Source organism: Chroicocephalus ridibundus, chromosome 21 (assembly GCF_963924245.1).
Source record: "Chroicocephalus ridibundus chromosome 21, bChrRid1.1, whole genome shotgun sequence".
In the NCBI taxonomy this organism is placed as follows: domain Eukaryota; kingdom Metazoa; phylum Chordata; class Aves; order Charadriiformes; family Laridae; genus Chroicocephalus; species Chroicocephalus ridibundus.
The window spans coordinates 4607583-4616964 of record NC_086304.1 but is presented as its reverse complement, the minus strand read 5'-3'; the positions used below and the strand labels follow the sequence as shown (position 1 = coordinate 4616964).

At 51.6% G+C, this 9382-nt stretch overlaps 1 long non-coding RNA gene across 1 annotated transcript; it reads right to left on the bottom strand.

Moving 5' to 3' along the window:
* Positions 1 to 1117: 1117 nt before the first annotated feature.
* Positions 1118 to 4963, bottom strand: LOC134526036 (uncharacterized). Its single transcript, XR_010073878.1, has 2 exons — positions 4743 to 4963; positions 1118 to 2799 (listed from the first exon to the last, which is right to left on the bottom strand). It is a non-coding gene; the product is annotated as an uncharacterized LOC134526036 (long non-coding RNA).
* Positions 4964 to 9382: the final 4419 nt, after the last annotated feature.

Below are 9382 nucleotides of genomic sequence, written 5' to 3'. Positions count from 1 at the left end.
GTGAACGTCTGCTCCAGACTTCATACCAACAAACAAGCAACAGCTAGTCAGGGATGTAAAAGCCAGGGCTAAGAAGGTAGAGTTGAGGCTCCTGAGAGACAGGAAAAAGGCCGAGAGCAGGAGACGTCTGGAGAGCAGGCTTTGGCCTGCTGGGGGACTGGCTTGGAAGAATCCTGTGGGATACGGCCCTGCGGAGAAGCAGGGTGCGGAGGGCTGCTTGAGGATCTCCTCTTCACGCTCCACAATGGCCCGCCTTGACATTCAGAAAGGACGGCGTGGATGAGAAAGAAGCTGCTGACAAAACCCAAGCCTGAAGAGGAAGCACAGAGGAGGGGGAAGCTGGCTGCCTGCCAGCCTCAGGGGTTTTGTGTTTCCATACCGGAGACTGGCAGTTGTGTGTGCGTGTGCTTGTTTATGTGGGGGGGAACTGAGGGATGAGGAGATCCTGGGGCCGGCTTCTGGATAGAGGATGTAAAACCAGCTCCTGGAGGGATCCATTTTCTCTGTGTGTCTCTACAGGTCTGTATTTCCCACTGACGTAGTCTGCCATACAGGCAGCGCACCGTACCAATACCCTCCCTGGTATTTTGGTGATGGTTGTCACGGTACTTCCTACTTGAGTCGGAAATTCTATTGAACTAGTACCTCCTTTAATTGTCTATCATGGCCTGCAACTCCTCAGGTTATCTTGTGAGAGACAGCACCACCAGGGTGAGCCATCAGCATAGAAACATTGACAGCTGAGCAAATGGATCTTCATTCCAGGGCAATGGAGCTTCACTTCAGGGGAACCGTGAGAAACTCTGGGATATGGCCAAGAGAAACCTCCAGAAGTTTACAAGGAGAAGTGTCCGGTCCTGCACTGAGGGGGAGGAAGGTGCATCAGAGCCCGCTGGGACCTAACGTGCTGAGCAGTGGTCCTGAGGAGAAGGTGCTGGGAACTGGAGTGGCCCCCCAAAGAAAAGTGTCCCCCTGTGTGCAGCTCCCCATTTTGGAGGAGTGGGGAGGAACTGGAGAGTGCCCAGAGGAGGTCTGCCCAGCTGTGGTTCAGCGTATAGTGTCGGAGGATGTCGGAGTGGGAGACGGACCCGGAGTAACGATGGAGTCTCAATATGAGTATGATCGTTCTCCCTTTATTCAAGTTTTCACAGAGTATATATAGACAGGCAATAAGAGCACGCGCTAGCGGCAGCTATATGATTGGCTTACAGTCTCTTTTCACGCGCTGTCCATGCAGTTCATTCACAGATCAGATTGGTTACAAGAATTCACATAGTAAATTGCTTAGTCATTAGCACAACATGTTTTCTACCTTCTCAGTTCCCGTTTTTCCCATGTCCTAATTCCATTTTCTACCACCTGTTTTGCCCTTAATCCAATCTCTCACAGTAGGGAGGCTGGCTCACGTGACCATTTTCTCTCAGACACATTCCTACAATCCCCCCTTTTTCTTCTTGAGCCAGCCAGACCTTATGCATGGCATTTTCTATCATGTCAGTCACTTTGCGGAGAACACATGAGGCTACCATAATCAATAATAATATAACCAACAGTAGCATGAGCCCTTGCTTTAGTAAGTCTGATAACCATCCCGTTATACCCCATGAGTTTGACCAATCATCGAAACCATTTTTGACCGCTTTTAATTTGGACATGTTATCCTTGTTGTGACGCTCTTAGCAGGTTATATACTAAACACAATTAAAAACAGAATCAAAAAGAACCCTGCTAAGGCAATAAATACCCAGATTCCTAAATTTAGCCCAGAAAGCCAATTTCTTTGGATTTACCCACGAGAAATCCTTTTGTAATATTTCAAATACATTGCGGTTGCTGACAGCACGAGCGACCCTGGAAAAACAATCGTGGCAACATTTCGATCATCATAGTTACTGGTTTTGAAAAGGTATGTGACAAAAATACCCACTCTAATGCAGTCAGGCTCTTTGCATCATCCCACTGTCCTATCAGGGCATAAAGTTGAAATTCTTGTAGGAAGGTGTTCAATGTGTCTTGCAGCAGTAGTAGACTATATCTTATCTTTCAACATGCTGTGATGCCTTCGGAGCTGTTGGGGTTAATGAACATAAAACTTACGGGGGGGGCGGGGGGGGGGGGCAGACACAGTGCTTCAGGGCATCCCCTGTACCTTCAAAGTGTGCTCATGTCTCTCTCCCCCTCTCTGACCCGAGACAGCCTCCTTATATCCTGCACTGGATTGAGTGGAGAAGTACAGGCTAGAGTCGCTGCATGCATGGCCAGTGCACACAGCGAGTCCCACCAGACTCTCCTGCGCTGGATCGAGTAGAAAAGTACAGGCCAGAGTCGCTGCACACGTGGCCAGTGTATGCAGCGAGTCTCACCAAACTCATGATCCAGCTTTGCTAACAGCAGCTGTCTGATACGTGACTACATTGTTGTAATCCCTTCTTGTTATCTTCTTCTGTGAAGGTCAGGTTCTCATGGATACACACATAGTTTTTAGAGCAACATATTCTACAACTCGTACAAGGATACGATGCAAAGCGGCATTTACAGCTGATCGTATAATGCTTATTAAACACGGCAAACAGCGTACTAAACATAACAGACAAATTCCTTCCACACAGGCAATGAGTATAATTTGCTTCAACCAACCCCACCCCCAAGTCCATCCAGCAAAGAGATTTCACCCCGTGGTCTCCACAAGTTGCTGGTTCGGTCGGTGCAGTTCCTGCAGCTGGGCATGGATGGATGTGGAGTGGTCACTTAGATTCATACAGTACAGTCCTTTAAAATCTTGACAACCATGTCTGTGAGCTGAAAGCAAAAAATCAGTAGCAGTTCTGTTTTGCAACATCGCATATCGAATACTATCTACATCTAGCGATAACTCAGAAATAGCTGTACTAGTAGCATTGTTAAACTTATCCTTGGCAGCAAGAGAGTCCTTGTTATCACGAATCCTTGGCAGCAAAAGAGTCCTTATTAGCAAGAGCGCATGCAGACTCCCTGTTCTTGCTGGTGCTGTGCTTTGATCTTCTTCCACAACAGGCCAAGATTCCCAAGCAGCTGGATAAGGTGTCTGTGAGTCCATTACAGGCTTATGTCATCCAAATGTTTTTCTTGCCAGCACCCGAGACTGAATAACAATTGGTGTGATATCTGTGTTTTCCAGCACCCAGGTGCGAGTCCCTTGAGTGTATTTACAGTCCTCCTCGCCGATTTTCCGTTGCTTTCCCATATTCCACCCCCTTGCTCAAGAGACCGCTTCTGCTGGGTTCATTTTAGTCTCGCAGGGTATAACACAGAGCAATCTACTAAGGCATGCAATAACATAGACACATAGGAAAAAACCAAAAACATATCTCTATGGTACTGCTTTGAACCAGGTGTCCTATTTCTCTTTTTCTGATGCTTTCTCGTAATGTGTATGGCATACTTTTGTGCTAACGTGGCACATTTCCCATCTAATTGTTCCTGTTTGGTTTCTTTTTTTTTTTTTTTTTTTCTTTTTTTTTTTTTCCCATCACTTACGACTGACATAAAAGTCTGCCTTTGCAACAAGAGCTCAGTTTCTCATTTTTCCTTAAGTTTCTCATTTTCATACAGAGCATCCTATAGATTTTGGCTCGACTCCTTTTCCCAATCAACCATGACCTTATAGACAAACAACAAACAACCAGCGATACGCCCTGCATGGGCAAGCCGTTCCCGAGAGTGTAAACGTGTCGGCTCATGAAAACTCCCCCAATATTTCAGGACTTCCATCGGTTCTACAGCCCATCCTGGTGTATCTACCTGGGGTGCGCTCGCCTTACGTCTAAACACTGTGTATATACAAACTTCTTCACTTGATGGAGTGTCAGCCCTAGATGCATACGAAAACAGTACCACACCGGGCAGAACACTTGCTCAAGTGGAGTCACCTAACGACACTGCACACAACAAAAAGCAAACAGTAGCACACATGCTGATCAGCAGGTATAAGCTGGCGCCCACACACACTTACACAGCAGACATACAAAACCAGCACTTCTATCTCAGGGAGACGACTGGGGAGGGGAGGGGGCGAGGCGGGCAATGTCAGGAGCAAACAGCTCCGGCTCTGTCCTTCTCTGCTGACATTCTGCCTCCTCCATCGGCCTCAGGTGGAGCAGAGGGGATCAGCAGGGGATCGTCCCGGACCTTCGGACCTGGCCTGTTCGATCCCCCTCCCATGGGTTGTAATGCTGCAAAAGCCCCGGCTGCTGTGGCTCGCTCCGCGTTCATATCTTGTAAGGTCGATAACACCAACCACCACGTCGTCGCTAACGGTGATGCGTCTTTGTCTCCTTTACTTATCATTTCCCACAGTTTTTTCCCAACAGCCTCCCATATTTCTGGTTTAAAAGCTGTCTGGGGCTCTGGTGCAAATCCGTTCTCTCTGCACCAGGTTAACAACCTTCGGAGCATACGCTCATCGTATTTCACCCCTCTCTTAGAGAGGATATGCAGGAGAAGTCTTAATATAGCCCCTTCTTCTTTTGTTACTTGTTGCCCCATCTCCTGCCCCGGCTTAATCAGTTTGAGCAACAGTTTCGCTGGTGTTTCAATCCCTCCCTTAGAGAGGATCCCAGCGAGTAGTGTGGCCGCAGCTTCTGTTTCCATAGCTGCGCCTGGGAGGTGAGGAGCGACCTCACGCCATTGTCTGCTCCCGCTGATGCGCCCAAGCAGCACGTCTCCCAGCCGAAGTTTCCCACTCCCCTCCTCTAGCTGCTTACCGCAGTCTCGGAGAACTCAGTCGCGCTGAACCATCCTCTGCTACCAGATGTCGGAGGATGTCGGAGTGGGAGACGGACCCGGAGTAACGATGGAGTCTCAATATGAGTATGATCGTTCTCCCTTTATTCAAGTTTTCACAGAGTATATATAGACAGGCAATAAGAGCACGCGCTAGCGGCAGCTATATGATTGGCTTACAGTCTCTTTTCACGCGCTGTCCATGCAGTTCATTCACAGATCAGATTGGTTACAAGAATTCACATAGTAAATTACTTAGTCATTAGCACAACATGTTTTCTACCTTCTCAGTTCCCGTTTTTCCCATGTCCTAATTCCATTTTCTACCACCTGTTTTGCCCTTAATCTAATCTCTCATAGTAGGGAGGCTGGCTCACGTGACCATTTTCTCTCAGACACATTCCTACAGTATAGTGCACATGCGCTGCGTGGGGAGGCTGAGGAATGTGGGCTTCTTTGCCCCTTTGGCCCCATGGTGGAGAGGCTCTGGGCAGGACAGGGGTTGCTCGAAGGACGGTTTCAGAGATGATGGGGCTTTTCTTCTTCATGGGAGACCGCATGAGAAAGAAAGAATGCCAGAACTTGTAGCTTGGGAGGTTTAAACAGGAAACGGGAGAAAGAAACGTCACTCCAAGGGCAGCGCTGTGGAAAAGGCGGCCATCCAGAAAGAATGTGGATCAGCCCGTGGCTTTGTGTCTAAAGACATATCCCTGAAGGATGGCGAGACTTCAGAAAGCTTAGTGAGTTGCTCAGGCGGGAGCAAGGTGGAGAAGCAGGGGAGACGTCTGCAGCCTGCAGGGAACATGCCCAGGTGTGGAACACAATAGGACAGCCTGCGGTGGTTTCAACAGTGTGGGGCTGTTGAAATGTGAAAAGCCCCCAAGAGATCCAAGGTCTTAATCTCCGTGTCTGTGACTGTCACCTCTGCCACTGATGCCTATAAGGAGTACAAGAGCCTGATGGCCTCCTCGTCCCCACCTGGGAGCCTGGGAGGTGTCCTGCTGTCATTCTGCACGTGTCATTGCACCTCCCTTCCCACATCATCCGCATGGAAGAGCAACTTGGAAGACATCATCCTGTTTATGGAACAGGTCATCCTGAGTGCCATTATGTGGCACATGAAGAACAACCAGGCGATCAGGCACAGTCAGCATGGGTTCATGAGAGGCAGGTCGTGCTTGACAATCCTGATCCCCTTCTAAAACAAGGTGACCCGCTGAGTGGATGAGGGAAAGGCTGTGGATGTTGTTCACCTGGAGTTTAGTAAAGCTTCTTGACACAGTTTCCCACAGCGTTCTCCTGGAGAAATTGGCTGCCCATGGCTTGGATGGGCGTACGCTTCGCTGGGTGAAAAACTGCTGGGACAGCCGGGCCCAATGAGTGGTGGTGAATGGAGCTCAATCCAGTGGGCGGCCGGTCACAAGTGGTGTTCCCCAGGGCTCAGTACGGGGGCCGATTCGCTTTAAACTCTTTATCAATGATCTGGACGATGGGATCGAGTGCACCCTCAGTAAGTTCACAGATGACACCAAGTTGGGTGTGAGTGTCGACCTGCCCAAGGGTAGGAAGGCAGGAGAAGAGGAAACGGCATCAAGTTGCACCAGGGGACGTTTAGATTGGACGTCAGGAAAATTTTTTACACTGAAAGGGTTATTAAGCATTGGAACAGGCTGCCCAGGGAAGTGGTGGAATCACCATCCCTGGAGGTATTTAAAATTAGGCGGGTAGACGTAGTGCTTAGCGACATGGTTTAGTGATGGTTTTTGTCAGTGGTCACATCCCTATATGGTGTATGTAGGTGTTTGCAGCCTTGTGCAGGAGGAGTTGGGCATATTAGAATCCAAGCATCATAGAATGGTTCAGGTTGGAAGGGACCTAAAAGATCATCTAGTCCAACCCCCTGCCGTGAGGAGGGACGTCTTTCACTAGTTCAGGTTGCTCCAAGCTCCTGACCTTGGACACGTCCAGGGATGGGGCATCCACAACTGCTCTGGGCAACCTGTTCCAAGGTCTCACCACGCTCATCATAAAGCATTTCTTCCTTATGGCCAACCTAAATATAACCTCTTCCAGTGTAAAGCCATTGCCCCTTGTTCTGCTATTACAGGCCCTGGTAAAAAGTCTCACTCCATCTTTCTTGGCCTATGACCACTGTGATTTCATCTGCAAACACTGTGGAGAGAGCCCAGAGATCTCCCAAGACAGGGTTTGGAGGCCTCAAGCACTTGACCAGTATCTAGAGGCTGAGAGCCCTGGGCTCAGTGGTTTGGAGACTGGGGACGGTATAGGAGGAGCCTGAGCGTGCTGGAAGGGTGCTTTCAGAGCTGGCGGAGCTTTTCTTCCTAGTGGAAAACAGCCTGAGAAAGAAAGAACTCCCCAACATGCAGGTGGGGAGGTGCAGCCTGGCCACGAGGAGAAAGAAACGTCACTCCAAGGGCAGTGCTGTGGTGCAACACGCCACCCAGAAGGAGTCTGGATCAGCCCAAGGCTTTGTGTTTCAAGGAAGAGCCAGGGAGGATGGAGAGATCTCAGCAAAGGAAGGTGACAGCAAGATGGGGCAGCCGGGTGGATGACTGCAGCCTGCAGGGAAAGAGGCAGAGGTGATGGGACACCGTAGGACAGCCTGTGGTGGAGAAGATAGAGGGATGTGGCAAAGCTGGAAGTCCCCTAACAGAGCCAACCTCTTCATGTCTTGGGCTACGGCTGTTGTCTCTGCCACTGATGCCTCTGAGACAACCAGTCCTTCCAGCACTGGGGTCTCGTTGCCTCCTTGTCCATACTCAGGAGCCTGGGAGGTGTCGTACCATAGTCCTGCCCTTGGCATTGCACATCTCCACATCCCACTGTCCCAGGAAGAGCCCTGAGGAAGGAGTGAGGGAGAGGATCTCCCTTCCTGGGGGCTGGGGGTCAGGCCTTGGCCCTTTGGGCGATGGAGTCAGGGCTTGGCCCTTTGCATTAATGAAACACATCCACGTTTACCCAGCATCAGAGTCACCTTCAACTTGCTTTTCCCGACCTGCCATCGCTGCCTCCAGTTTTCTGCTGTAACCGGACCCTGGGGGCAATTCCTCAGTGGTGTCCCTCAGTGGGACCCATCAACACCACAAGAAACTTTGGAGTTTGAACCCGACTTTGACTCCTTGAGAGGTTCCTTCGACTTCCTCGCAGCGTCGGAGGTTCACGGACTCGGCCTCGAACCCACCAGAGGGGTCATTAAAACTCCTTGGGCTGGTCCTCTGCGTCTGAGCTGGGCTGGGCTCCTGGGATGGAGGGAGCTCACGGCAAGCGGGCAGCGCTGCAGAGAGACAGCTCTGCCCGGGAGCAGCTCCTCTGCCAAGCGCAGCAGGGCTGAGGGCACTGCCAGGGTGTCTCAGGGAGATGAGCAAGGCAGAGAGAGAGCTTGAAGGTGTCAGGATTGGGAGGACGACTGAGAGCTCACTGGAGGAGAAATCTTTGCAGCCCTTGACAGGGTAAGTCTGCGGGTGCAGGGCACTGCAGGCGGAGTTGCTGGAGGCATCTCCTAAAGCTGGCACAGCCACAGCTTACGGGATCTGTACATGTGGGAGCTCTTGTCAGGCACTTTGAATAGCTGTGAAGGTGGGTGTGCAGCCAGGGGTGCCCAGGGCTGTCCTTCAGAGCAGGCTCCCTGCACCCCAGGGGTCTGTGTGCCGGGGCAGGGACTCTGCCACCTGCCAGGGTCAGCTCTCAGCCTGCCTGGGAAGCCCACCACATCACTGTGGGGAGAAGTTCTGCATGGAAGGAGCATCCCCCGGCGGGGCAAGGTCCTGCTGCTGAGAGGGTTCTGCGTGGCTGAGGGCTGCTCACAGCTGCAGATCACTGCAGGACATTCCCTGGAGACTTCCAGAAGCACAGCAAGGAGGGGGCCAATGGTGATGATTTTTGGTCTGGTGTCTTCTAACATCTCATTGGATTCTTTTCCAGCCTAAAGGTTTCAGCAAATCCAGCACCTCATGCTAAGTAGAGCTAAGCAAGCAGCACAAATCACACCGAATGATAATCCTAAATCATTTATTCTACTTAAAACGTATGTATTTATGCTGAACAATTAATATCCCGCAAGGAGAAGGAAGGAGCACAGGGTCTCCCCGCCCTGCTCAGCCCTGGGCAGCCCCAGCATGACGTCAGAGGTGACACCACTGTGAGGTCACAGCTGGCTGCCTGCACAGCGCTGTGGCGTGTGGGGCAGGAGCCCACAGTTGCCCTGTGGCTGCGGCCCTGGACAGGCTCCTGCTGGCTGCGGCGAGAGGCTGCTGCTGGAGCTGGTTTTGGGGACAGGACACGCTGCTGGGGCTCAGCGGGGAGCCTGCCTTTGCCCGAGATGGCGAGGAGAAAGGCCCCCCAGACAAGACGCCCAGGGGCCTCCAAAGGCTCCTTGGGGACCAAGGGAAACCAACGGCCGGCAGGGTGAGAACGGGGCTGCGCTGCCGGGCGGGCTTCCCGGGGCGGGGGACTGCTGCTGCCAGCTCGCCTCCTCTTCTCCCGGGGCAGGCCTGTCCCGCAAAGGGTGGGGAAAGGAGGGGGACCCCAGCCCTGCTGCCCGCTCTCGCTGCTGCTGGGACAGCCCTTCCTCTGGCAGGGGCCTCCGCTCAGGCTACTCCTC